Below are 13916 nucleotides of genomic sequence, written 5' to 3' on the forward strand. Positions count from 1 at the left end.
ATATATACATATATCAATCTGAAATCAATCTGAAGATCAGGGTTAACTGCGTCAGAGGAAAATAGTTCTGCACAATATTATAATAAGTGATTATCTAATCACAGTTTTGTCGAGGTTGTTGCCACATAGTTTACTCAGAAAACATGGGAACATAAAACTAGACAACACAATGCAAAATGTACAGCTGTTGGACATACATGTATGTATGTGTGCTGTATGAAAGCTCTCTATCTATATATAAGTGCATTATGTAAGCAAGATGTGTATATTAATAGTCCTGTTTACATGCTGGCTCTAACTGCTCTGCACCAGAGCAGAGGTCACTCAGACCTGTAAGCAAGTTTACACTAGATATGAAAGGAAGTTGGAGGTGTGACCACCTTGTTTATTGTTCCCTTCTCAAGGGTTTGATTGCTGCCTTGTTTGGCTAGGTATGTGTCCTTCACACGGCCTTGAAAAACAGACTGTTCAAATACTTCGCAGACAAAAACACAGACGACAGTGCAAGCCCAGTAGATTTAATCAACGTAATTAGAAATGCACGAACAAAGTAAAAAGAAGACCTTTGCTTGGAGACCTGCCTAACCCCAGGGCAATAGCAGCAGTGCTTCCACAGTGATAATGATGCCATCTACTCATGGGAAAATGCTAGTGGCAAGGAAGATGTTCAATAGAGTCAGAAAGACTAAGGCTGCTAGGTGTGTTGATTACATTAGCCTGGAAATCTGTTTTGTTCTCTTTGACTGGATTGCATCTGGTAAACACATAGGCAATAAAAGATGGAGAGAGCCATGGTGACATCTCTCACTGATTAGTGAAGTCTCATTGTAACTCATGTTCTGAAACCTAATGTGACCAGTGAGAGGTTCATCGGACTGAGACAAGAACTAACACATTAGGTGAGTCACAAAGTAGGCCCATCCCAAATCATTATCTGTGGGATGGGCCTGCCTTATTACTCTTCCTGACGCTAATGGGGGCCATTATATACAAAATAAGCATCATGTTCTAATCACTGACAACTGAAACTGATGATTAAGGCATAATTTCATCAAGGAAGGGCTAAGGTTACAGGTCAAGATGTTAACGTTCTAATAAAACTTCTATACAAATTGACCTCTTTTTGAAACCAAGTTTCAAGGGGCTTCAACACTGGCATAATTTTTTAGACCCAGAAGCTAGCGCCGTCTTTTATGCACAGTCTATGGGTAAGGTATGGTAGAGGCTCGTCAGCTCCTCTCCTCCTGAACACTAATAAATTGAATATTTTCGTATCCTTGACTGTTTCTTTCATAACCCTTCAGTATATCCACAGAGATACATTTCTCATAAAGAGCAACGCTATCTTAATCCTACAAAATTGAAAAGGGGGGGCTGTAAATTCGTGATGGCAAATGTAGAGTCAGTTTAATATAAATTCAGTAGTCAGCACTATTAAAAAGATTGGGCTCTAAATTAAAACACAGCTGGAGGTCACTCCATGCTTGTTTTCGCTGGCAGTTCACTGTGTGGTGTGAGCACGTAAAATGTAAAAACATGAATGAAAAAGAAAATCTCTTAATCTCTACAATCCCAATCTCCAGATCCACCAGCAATTCACCCACCCCTTCGTGCTTTTCCTTACCCCTTCTCCCCCCTCAGTGTGTGTGAACCAACATGGCGGCCTAATCCCCTTACTGTAGCCGATAATGCCTCTTGGCCTGAGCTATTAGCTGCAGTAGTAGACTGGATGAAAATCACTGCCATGAGGGTTAATAAAACTGCTCCCACTAACATGATTTCCTTGTCTTGCCTCACAAAATGTATTTTTGCTTGATTTGAAAAGCTGCCCCCCGAGAAAAAAAAGAAAATTTGGTAAATGAGTAGGGTGCAGTCCAAAAAAAAGAAAAGGTCTAAGGCATGATAGCAAGACTTTAGTAATCCACCACCAAGCTTTGAGCTACATGCTAATGTTAGCTTGTAGACAGTGCTAACATGCAGATGCTAAGCTGGACATGTTTACCATGTTTATTTTGTCTTTTTGTTTCATAGGTAGAACATCAGTTATGTGGCACGCCCAGAGTTATTATGAGCTTACAGGTCATGACGTGCGGAGCCGTGTTTTACATCTGTCTTAGACTACACCCATTTGGATTTAGCTTGGACTATTCGGATAGCTTTACTGTATTGTTTGGCTAATATTGCAATCTTACAGAGGTTTGTGTACATGAGACATAACTATCTCCCACGGCTTTTTTATAAACCAGACCTGAAAGAATCTTGCTCAGGGGCTTATATTCAGACGCCAGCAGACAGGAGGTTTGTGGGGCCCGGTGGAAGACCATTCAGAGGTCAGACAGAGGGGTCAGACAGGCTAAATCTCCCTCAGTGTTGGAGATGTTCCTGAGATAGGTGCTTGGGCACACCCCATCCCGTGTGAACAATCACACGGCATGGATCCCTTGGGACATGCAAACACATCAGAGTATATTGCCTTGGTCAGCCAACCATTCCTAACTATATCTGTCGTTCTATAGACATACATTTTTGTATGCACACACTGTTCCCCCCTTTTTTTAATCTTATACTGGGCTTTGGTGCAGCCCCATCAGTTTATCAAGCTGTCTGAAACAAACTGTTTCAGCTTCTCTCCCTCATAATCCATTTTTCCCTTTAAGCTGGCTTTCTTTTGACTGGCTGCGCTTTAGAAATAGTAGGTTTGAATAGAAGGTAACATGACTAAATTAAGGATATCTGCCCTCTGACATCATACAGATCCAAGAATAAAGAGAAGTCTTAGAAACCATGTGTTTCATTGACTAATTTACTTTTTCTTTCATCTGGTTAGAAGATCATCTAACACAAATGTGTTAGAGGTTTTCCAATCTGGTTTTAAACCATTTCATAGCACTGAATCAGCCCTTTTAAAAGTTTTTAATGACATATTTTTAGCGACTGATGTTGGGGACTGTGGTTCTTGTGCTTGATACTGTGGATTGTGCCATTTTATTCTCTCGTTTGGAGGACTGGGTGGGCATTAGGGGCACAGCACTGGAGTGGTTCAGGTCCTACTTGGCGGGGCGAACTTTTTGTGTCAGTCTCGGTGACTATGTGTCGTCCTCCGCTCCCCTTTTGTGTGGTGTCCCACAGGGCTCAGTTCTAGGCCCCCTCCTCTTCTCTTTATATCTGCTTCCTCTTGGTTCTGTACTGAGAAAGCACAGCATTGCTTTCCACTTTTATGCTGATGACTGTCAGATCTATGTCCCTCTAAAGAAAAAAGGCAGATACCTTACACAGCCATTACTTCAGGGTCTCGACGACATTAAGGCTTAGATGTCTGTTAACTTTTTAAAATTCAATGATAAAAAGACAGAAGTGATGGTTTTTGGTAGCCCCACTGAGACCCCCAATGTGTATGTAGATTCCCTGGCCCAGTATGTTAAGCCAACTGTCACAAACCTGGCGGTCAAAGTGGACTGTGATCTGAAGTTTAATAATCAAGCAGTGGTAAAATCTAGCTTCTTTCACCTCAGGCAGCTGGCAAAAATAAAGCCAATTCTTTCATGGCACTTTGAGAGTGTGATTCACGCCTTTGTTAGCACTCGGCTGGGTTACTGTAATGCACTCTATATTGGGGTCAGCACATCATATATTAGTCATCTACAGAGATTGCAAAATGCCACAGCTCATCTTTTAACTGGCACTCGAAAGTTTGAGCACATTTCCCTTGTTTTAGCTTCACTTCACTGGCTGCCCATTTCTTTTAGGATTCATTTTAAAATTCTTTCTTCTTAAAATGCTTTTAAAGCTCTCCATGGCCTAGCCCCATCTTATCTCTCTGAGCTGCTACAGCCTGACACACCCACCCGCTCTCTCAGGTCCCATATGGAAAATAAATAGTAAAAACATATATGATTTACTCATGAAAGTGGCCACTTTCTCATTACTTTCATATATTTTTTTAGTAAGTATACAAAACATACAAGTTTCATTATATAATTTTTCAAGGGATCTTATATGTGTTTTCACTCTTCATACAAGTTTCATACAAGACAGATAAAAACTTTATAAGATTTATATATATCTTTTCCATATGGGGTCAGCTGATCAGCTGCTCCTGAATGTACCCAGGACTGGGCGTAAACTTAGAGGAGATCGTGCTTTTGCTGTAGCAGCTCCAAAACTGTGGCACGAGCTTCCTTTAGAGATTAGACAGGCCAGTTCGTTATCTGTTTTTAAGTCACTCTTGAAAACCCACCTCTTTATCCTGGCCTTTGACACCACGTGAGATGTTGGTTTTTATTTCAGTTGTTTTTAGGTGATTCGATGCTGTTTTATCTTGTTTTTGTTTTAATATAGGGCTGTTTTAATTTTATGTATTATGTGTTTTATTTATTTATTTTTGCTGTTTTCTGTTATTCTATTGTTTTAACTTTCTGTACAGCACTTTGTTCCTGTGCTGGGTATTTTAAAGTGCTTTATAAATAAAATTGGATTGGATTGGATCATTATTCACAACTTGGCTCTTCACTCTTGTTGAGAGTTGTTTCTGTGTATCCCAGATACTGAAGCTGAGAGATGAGGAAACTGTCAGGCATCTAAAATCACATTCTGATACATCTGTCCTCTTGCTCAATTGTCCACCAATCCTCCCACTTGTGTTTCCATTCATGTTAGATCAGTTTGTACTGTTGCAAACTGCATGAAATCTTTAGCGTTTCTTTGTCAATTTCCTGTATGGATTAGCCTTTCTTCCAAAGAACATGATTACGCTGACAAATGTCAGATAAAAACAGGCACAACCAAGATGGCTGATGCACTGTTACTCAATTAGCCAAATCTAACAACACAGCAGTTTTTGGCTGTGCAAACATAATTAGAAAATGTTGCGCCCAATGAACAATCAGTCTTTTTGTTTTATAAACTTACTTTAATACCAACAACAGTTTTTGAAAAGAAATAGAAAAAAAATTATAAGTCCTTCAAACTTAAAGACGTTTTTGGTACACAGCCTGAAAACGATTCTAACAACCACAAGAAATCCCTTATTCATTTTTATTTGGATGGTAATATCTATCGCTACTGGAACTTTATTAGGGATACCCTTCTAGTACTCTAGCGTTTCATCCCACATTGGACTGGTTCTTATATAGCGCTTTTCTAGTTTACCTGATCACAAAAAGGGCTTTATACAATTGCCTCATTCACACCCATTTAGGCAACCACTTTCTATGTAACTGCTTTCTATCTGACATTCACACACTTCATATCTTCTGAGCTACAGCCACACTACAGACCGTTCTGATTTTGCCTTCAGAACATCCGTTATTCTTTGTTTCATCGTTATGTTGATTCAACAAGATGTTGAATCCTCAGAGATTTTGCTCCAGTTGAAATGATTACACCACACAGTCGTTGTACATCGATGTGAATCTCCTGCTTCACTACATCCCAAAGGTGCTCTATTAAATGAAAATCTCATTTCTGTGGAGGCCATTTAAGTACAATGAACTCATTGTAATGTCCAAGAAACTGGTTTAAGATGATTTCAGCTTGTTGTTATCGTTCTGGAAGCAGCCATCAGAACATGGGTACACTGTGGTCATGGTGTTCTTCTACTGCTGTAGCCCATCTGCTTCAAGCTTTAACATTAACTTTTAACAAGAGGTTATTTGACTGTTTTGGCCCTTTCTTTTATCTCGTTCTATGGGCAAACTGCTGCCACGCACTGGATATTTTCTTTTCTTTTGAACCTTCATTGTTTGTCAGCTCTGGTTGTGTGTCCCAGTAGATCACAGTAATGGGTTTTCCTCCAAGCCATAATGATATGTTATTGCTCTGTGAACAGAGAGACACCGTGTTCCCTTGGCATAAAAGTCCAAAAGAAAAAAAAACAAGCTTCTGTCAATAATCTGTCACGTCTCAGAATGAAGCCAAAATGCAAAAAAACAGAACAAAAACCCAACATTATTTTTGGAAAGTGAAGAGAGAATGCTGATTGTAGTTGTAGTTTTCCTTTGTGATAAATATTGTGATCCCAACAAGATATTTCTTTGATGCAGGAATGATTTGAAAGAATTTGCTTCAGTTGCACCTAGAAACACTGAGTTTACACCACTAACAGATATGATCTATTTCCTTTCTTAGGAAGGTTTGGGCTGGGTCTCTTTACAACACAGCATCGTGAAACTTACTCTGACCTTACATTATTATTAAAGTTCTAATGTGCACATAATAGAGAGCTGAAAATAGTTGGTTATAGTAAATAAGAAGAAAATCAGCATACAGACTGACCTGAATAATTGCATTTTATCATTGTTTTGTTTGCCTGTCACTGTCTAGCTCTGTTGCCTCACAGAAACAGGGTCCTGGGTTGGTATGTACAAGTTGGCCGGGACCTTTCTGTGCGGAGTCTCTCCCCTGTTCTCTCTGTGGATTCTGTCAAGGCACTCCAGCCTGCTCCCTCCAATGTTAACTAGTGAGTCAAAATTGGCCATAGGGAGTGAATATCTCTCTGTGGTAACTCAGATGGTATTGCATAATGGATTAAAATTTAATGATACGCTTCTGTATTTATAGTTCCATCAGTTTTCATGAGATCCTCAAAACCACTGTCTGAAGTCTGTACCCAAACTACTTGAGAGCCATTCTCCAGAGGCATTCACTGTTGTATCTATTGTACAATCACCCTTACACCGAGACCATTTCTGATGAGGTTTCAGTAAACTAAAAGCCTCAATGCAGCTCTCAGCACCTGTGTCAGGTCTTTGCTGGATTTCTTACTATTTCTTAAGGACATGAATTTCACATGCTGTTCATCTGCTTTATGATCACTGCTTCTTTTGCACTTCACATTTGTCCAATTTCCTCTTTTAAAAAACGAACAACAACAAAAAACCACACTGCGCAACACTCTACACCTTGCCAAGGTGTGCAGTGTTTTGATAAAATGCACACACGCACGCGCACATAAAAAATGAAAAAGGAAATTTCTAGCTCATTGGAAGCAAGATATAAAGAAATGCATAGTACTCTGTGCTATAATAATCCAGTACTATGCTAGTGCTGGATTATATTAATCTACCAATTCTAATACAGTCCTTCACCAGAAGATGTGACTGTGTTCCTGCCTTAGAAACAAATCGTTTTTGGTAAGAAGTACCTCGAACGATCCTTTACCTTTTTTGTTTCCTAAAGAACAAAGTGACAGGCTGTTAGGTCACATGCAAATATAAGGAAGGAACCTCGACTGCTTCACATTTACTGTCAACAGTGTGTCAGTATGAAACCTAACTACTCAATACATTTCACAGAAGAAGAGTGGAAATACTAAATACTTGAGTAACCAGTCTAAAAGTGGTATTGAAAAAAAAATAAAGGCAAGGCACAAGGCAAAGACCGATCAGATTAATGGCAGTTTAACTTGGAACTAGGTTCAAAACAATGGTGCACCAATGAATTACAGACCAGGACAGATGTTCTGCTTGCTTAATTATCAATGATTTATTAATGATTCAAAATTGAGTTATACTGGCCATACTGGTCAGAGTATGCTTTATAATATGTTAATATGGTATAGTTTATATTTAATTTACATTAAACATGACCTCCATGAGTGGAAGAAAGTTGTTTTTAGACAGAGTAGAGAACACATACTCAGTTAGTTATGTAAAGATACTTTGGTAACTGTGGGAATTCTTGTGCCATTGTTACGAAAGAAGGTAACCGAACATAAGAAAGTCACAATAGCAGCTCAATAGCAGCTCATTATGCCACCTGCTCTAACCCTGCAAGACTCTTGGAACTGATGGTCTATGCATGATTTGGCTGCTTAAATTGTGCACTAAAATGGTGAGTCTCTATCTTACATGCCACATTACATCCTGCAGCTCCTCGCACTGAAACTGAAATATTGTGACAGATGTATATCTTGTATTTTAAGAAGGACTCTTTGCTTTGCAAGTACAAGTAAATGAATCCATAATTTTAAAGTCAGCCTATGCTTTTCCTCATTTTCTGGTGTATGTAGTTCAAGTTCAAATTTATTTATATGGCACTTTTAAAACAACAGGTGTTGACCAAAGTACTGTACAATAAAATGGACAAGGAAATAAACATAAAAAAAACACAATAGTGTTTTAGAAGAGAATAAAAACATAAAAAAGGAAATAAAATCATTAAAAAGGGAATAAAATCATTAAAAAGAATTATAGTAACAAACTCATGATGAATCAAAAGCCAGAGAATAAAAATGGGTCTTTAGACGACTTTTAAAAGTATCCAGTGTTGGGGAGGATCTGATAGTATGTACACACTGTTAAGAGTGGTGGTTGCTCATACTAAAGATAACCAAATATTCGCATTATGTGGTCAGTGGCAAGTAATTCCTGTGAGTTAAAACTTGAGTCTACACAAACACAGAAGCCCCACTCACCGGTTGTTTAAAGCCATGTATATGAGGGGCAGCGAATCAGAAAAAAGTCAGCTTAAGGAGCAGGTTTTGTTAAAAGGAGAGGTTTCTTTTTAGCTTTTTCACCAAGGCTCAGCAAAGAAAAACAAGGATTAATCAAAAGTTATAAAGGCAGAAAAGGTCATAAAGTATCCTGAGCACCCATTTCAGTGAGTGTGGAAAATGCATTCCCCGTGTTATTGTAGGGTCTTTATCATACAATATTTTTACCTTACAATATTTGATAATATTCTTCTTATGATACAGAAGAGAGGACAGTGTTTAACACTTGCAGTGGTTTTTCATGGTTATATAATCAATCTCATTTTCTTCAATTATCTTGCCATTTTTACTTTCAATAAAATGTATTTCAATTATTAAATATGTAAGTGAAAACTCACTTAATAAACCTTAACGTGCAACCTTCAGACAATGATAAAGGTAAAGAGGAAAATGACTGAAAGAAACAAAGCAGAATGGTGACGAGGTGAGTGAGGCCGGACAGATACAGACGGAGTGGGGATCTCAGCAATGGCACGCACTCATACACCAAGATTATCAAAGTAAAATAGGAGCCAGACATCAAATTTCCTGAGCAAGGACTTGCTTTCATGTGTGCGTGTCTGTTTGTGTGCGTCCTTCATCACTCAGTATAACACAAAGTGTCTAGGGTTTGACCAAGAGCCATAAGACTAAAATAAGATAATGCATTCCAAACTCTCTTGTGTTTCAGGGTTTAACGAGCTGTCAACAACTATTTTCCCTGATTCATGTTGAGGTAAGGAGGTGTAGACTCGCTAGTAGTTGCACCGTTTTGGGGGCCTTAAACTAGTTTTTTTTTTTTTTTAACTCCAACAATTTGCCACTACATGTATTTTTCTTTTTTCTGTATTTAAACAACTAAAATATCCATACAAAAGGAATGAAAGAAGACAAAAAAAAGAAAAGAAAAGAAAGAAAGAAAATAGAAAAAGAAGCAAAGCAGAAAAAAATACAAAAGGCATGTAGGGAGTGTGTTTTTGTTTCCATTGATATAAGTAATATTTCCTCTAGTCTTCTAGTAGTTAACATCGTCAAAATCCAAAACTGGCCTGCGTTTTAGTTCATCCATTTCTTCCATCGTGATACAAACAGGTCCCTCTTGTAGTTCACATCTGCTGTCATTGAAATGCAGACATGCGTCATTAGTGCTCAAACATGTTTCTTAACATTAAAATGAGTTCACAGTACTAAAACGGCCTCCCCAGTCCACAGATATTACTGAAATAGAAACTTTGGGATGTGGTAGAATGGAAGATTTGCATTACCACTGTGCAGTCAACAAATCTGTGTGATGTTGTCATGTCAATATGGAGTAAAATCTAATTTACAACTAATCTTTTCGATAAAGCCCATTAGCCATTTGAAATTTCAGTGCTGCTTGTGTTTCAGCCACAATGACTGCAGGGACGTCTGGCTCTAGTTTCCAATTCTTAATAAACTCTTGCCTATGGCTTTTAAAGCTGCTTGTCCACAGCAGTGGCCACACCTGGGACAAACTAGGGCAAGAGTACAATACAGGTCTCGATTATTATGATCCTCATGTTTGATTTGGCCAAGATTTTTCACCAGATGCACTTCCTGATTAAACCCTTCCTATTTGCCCGGCACAACGTTACACTGACTTGTGTTCTTCTTATGGGTTCAGCCAGTGTGAAGAGTTGATGATGTTAAGATCAGGATGTCCTGGATTAGACATGAGCACACCAAAGGGACAACTCAGGCTGAATGGTTTGGAGACAAAATTTGGCAGGCAAGACGGAGATGGTTTGGACATGTGCAGAGGAGGGATAGTGAATATTGGACAAAGGATGTTAAAGATGGTGTTTTGAGGCAGGAGAAAGGAGGCAGATCTGAGAGGAGGTTCATGGATGAAATGAATACACGATATCTGACAGGAACTGTATTCACTTCAAAGTAAGAGTCATTTTTGTGAGATATGGGGATACGGTTGCTAAGACACAGCTGGACACTAATAAAACATTTGCATGGACGTGCAATGTGACACCGTGAAACCCAGCAAAAGTAAAGAAAAACAATTAAAGGGAAAGTAGTTTCTCAGAGTAGTGGAACATCACATTACAACAACAACAGTAATGGGCCAAATGAAGTGATTTTGAAGCTTGCAAAAGTGAAAGAAAAACACGTGCTTTTGAAAGGGTCAAAGTGCAAAACACTGCTGTCATTACCTTAAACCTGCACTGGAGATCCCAGCTGATAAAAGCAGTGAGAGGGACCGCTTTGAGTCAGCAGTAACTTTCAAAAAGTTGAGGACGAATAGCTTGGGAGAATCACGTCATCAACCAAAGCACAAAAATAAAGTACAAGAACCCAAAAAATGTGCATATTTAATAACATATGCTGCCCTGCCTGTGCAGATTGTACATCTGTTACTAGACTGAACATGTGAAGTGTTGGTAAACCCGACAGAAAACGCTTACATTTGTCAAAACTGTCAAATAATGTAGCACATGTGCAATGTTTTTACTATAAAGTGATCAGTTACAAGGTACTACTATGAATTATCCCTCACCCATGGCACAGATCGTTACTATAAATCCACTTTTACACACTTTTACAGTGTCATCACAAAGGCCCAAGTTTGTTTTAATCAGTACTACATATATCTGGGTGTGTTTGATCACAGCCAATACACTCCACCAAACAAAGGTGGCAGACGAAATTGTGAGAGAAGATTACATCAGGCCAAACTCCACATTGCGCCATTTACAGGGAGAGGTTGGCATCATGAAAACTTTGAATAGTAAGTGCTGACACCTAGTGGTTACACATTACATTACAACCAAGTAGACGGTTCGTCTGTGAAGGGAAATAAACCACAAGGTGGCACAATGTGACAGCAATAAACGTGTTTGCCACAAAGCTGTTGAAACACATGCTGTCACACTGTAAAATATACGCTTAAAAAGTTACTGGTTCATTTTGGTTTTGTTTTAACCCATGAGCAACCCCACCAGCAGATACAAATACTGTGGCAGTGCTGCAAGGAAAGCTGTCTGTGCTAATTTGAAGATTTAGCAAATAAACAACAGAAAATACAAAACTCTGTGAACAAGCAAAATAGTTCCATTAGTTCATAGATCTTAGCTCATAGGTGTTGCTTCCCCCCCCCCTCTAATTGGGTACATATAGATGACATAGATATCTAAGCTCAATCACTGCATGAGGAGGTGCTTATCTGGCTTCAGGACTTGATACGCTGCAAGATTTTAACAGAGTTTTCCCAAAGTCACTTCAGAAATTTTTCCAGTGGTATGCTTTGTAAGGACTGCAATAAATCTTTACATTACTTGCTCTCCATAATGGCTCTCTCTCTCTGCAACCTATATTCTCTCTATATGCGCAATGAGTAAGAATATTAAAAACAACCAATCATCTACATCCAACAATAAGGTGCTGGCAAGGACAGTGCGGACATGTGGTTATATAGTATAAAGCACATTTTGTTGCAATTAATCAGAAAATTAGGGGTAGGGTTTAAATCTTTCCTTATCCAGTATCACACACATTCAGAAGGGACACTGTACAACAGTGAATTTAAAATTTTCAAACAACAAAAGTACAAATCATAGTTTAGGTGAGCCTCCAGGACTGTGTAGGAGGAAAGAGGAAACTGTAACAGTGCTTCCAAACAGAAACAAGAGCCATAAAAGTGCATTGTCTGAGCAAGTGTTTGGTTACATTTTACTATTCATTTTTGACATTTGTTCAAGATAATTTGGAAGAAACTAGGATCATAATAGCAGAGATTGTGAGATTGTACTACATTCATAAAATATTTTTATGTAAAAACACTGATAAGCACCGTGGATGGTTTCTCTGCCAACAGCAGGAGGTAGTTATGCCGGCAGTCTATTCAGATCACGTGGTTACACTGTCGTGAGGGCGATAACCGAAACGATCAAGATGACCTGTGTAAAATGTTGCTATTGTTTCCTTGCCTTCATTGTGTTTCTACATTAAACAAATCGAGTTATCCGTGATCCTATCAGGTATCATGTCAATAGTGAAGCCCTAAAATCTGTCATGTGTTTTACACGTGACTATGATGAGCTAATGGAGCTGAAATGTCATCAAATAAAATCCAACTCTTTTAATCATACACCACAATACGTGCAACAGAATCTGACAACTTGCTGTCGTTTGGTCTGTTTGACACAGCTTAGATTCCAAGGGTATTAAATTCAAAATGATATTCTCACATGTTTGGGCTTTTTACATGAAAACTCACTAAAACATCAAAGGATATCAAAATCTAAAGGGATTAGCATCCCCTAATGTTCCGGCAACAGTGTGTTCCAGCTCTGTGAAGGCTACTCGGGATGTTAACAGAAGCTATTGCATTGAACAACGATAATGAATCTCATGACAATGAGAAAATAAAAAAGGTTAAGGTAGTTATCAGTCATCACTGTACTTGAAAGTACAGGCTGACAAAGGTTCTGTCTGATTTAAAAATTCTGTCTGATTTAAAAAACAGATTGGATTCAAGATGAGCTTGAACATTCATATGAGTATTTTTAACAAAATATTTAAGGAAATGTCACTTCTTTGGTTTTTACACGTAAGCTTTTACAAAAATTTACTTAATCCTTGTAAAAAAAACACTTATTTATCTCGTAATGTATAAATGACTGTGACCCTGAATGTAGAGATAGTCGGTATAAGATGTAAAGATTATTATGCACAATAGCTCAAGAACATTTAAAGCTGTATCATTGTTTTTTTTCCCCTGTAATCAACTTTGAGCATCAATATCAATAGTTTCATTAGAAACGACGCAGAAATTTAACGGCTTTGAATCCCAAGTAACAAAAACAAGCACTGGAGGCTTGGATTTTCTTACAACTGTTTTCTGAGAAACTTTAAAAAGTGGATGGGGTAAGTTTTCATGGGTCATATCCCCATGTGGGGTAGATATCTGGTCTGAACATATTATGGCACATGAAAGTTCAAATTTATAACAACATTGTGATACCAACCTCATCGCTGCTCCCTTATTTCCCAAAGGGTTCACCGCAGCAAATGGATCCACACATTTCATACAGCACAGTTCCTCATCCAACCCTTCCATTTATCCAGGCTTGGACTGGAAATAGGAGTACCTTAGCTTGTGACCCCCTGAGGTTAAATTTGTTTCCTCCCAGCCTTAAACTGGGGTGAATGTCTTAGCCATTACATCATAGAGACACTTCTTTGTTCTCAAATTTCAAGGATTTGAAAAAAAAGTAAAGATGAGATCAGGCTCTGAGGAGGTCAGTCCATTGCTGATAGTGTTTTTCTATCATGGTACGTTTTTACTATATTGGCAGTACAGTATTTGGCATTAAAATGCCAATCAATGTCATCAGTTGTGATAAGATCCCTAACACCATGGGCTAAAAATGCACCATGTTTTCTACTGACCTCCTCCATATATGTACATATA

Source organism: Pundamilia nyererei, unplaced genomic scaffold (genome assembly GCF_000239375.1).
Source record: "Pundamilia nyererei isolate P.nyererei 1_Seehausen unplaced genomic scaffold, PunNye1.0 scaffold00003, whole genome shotgun sequence".
In the NCBI taxonomy this organism is placed as follows: domain Eukaryota; kingdom Metazoa; phylum Chordata; class Actinopteri; order Cichliformes; family Cichlidae; genus Pundamilia; species Pundamilia nyererei.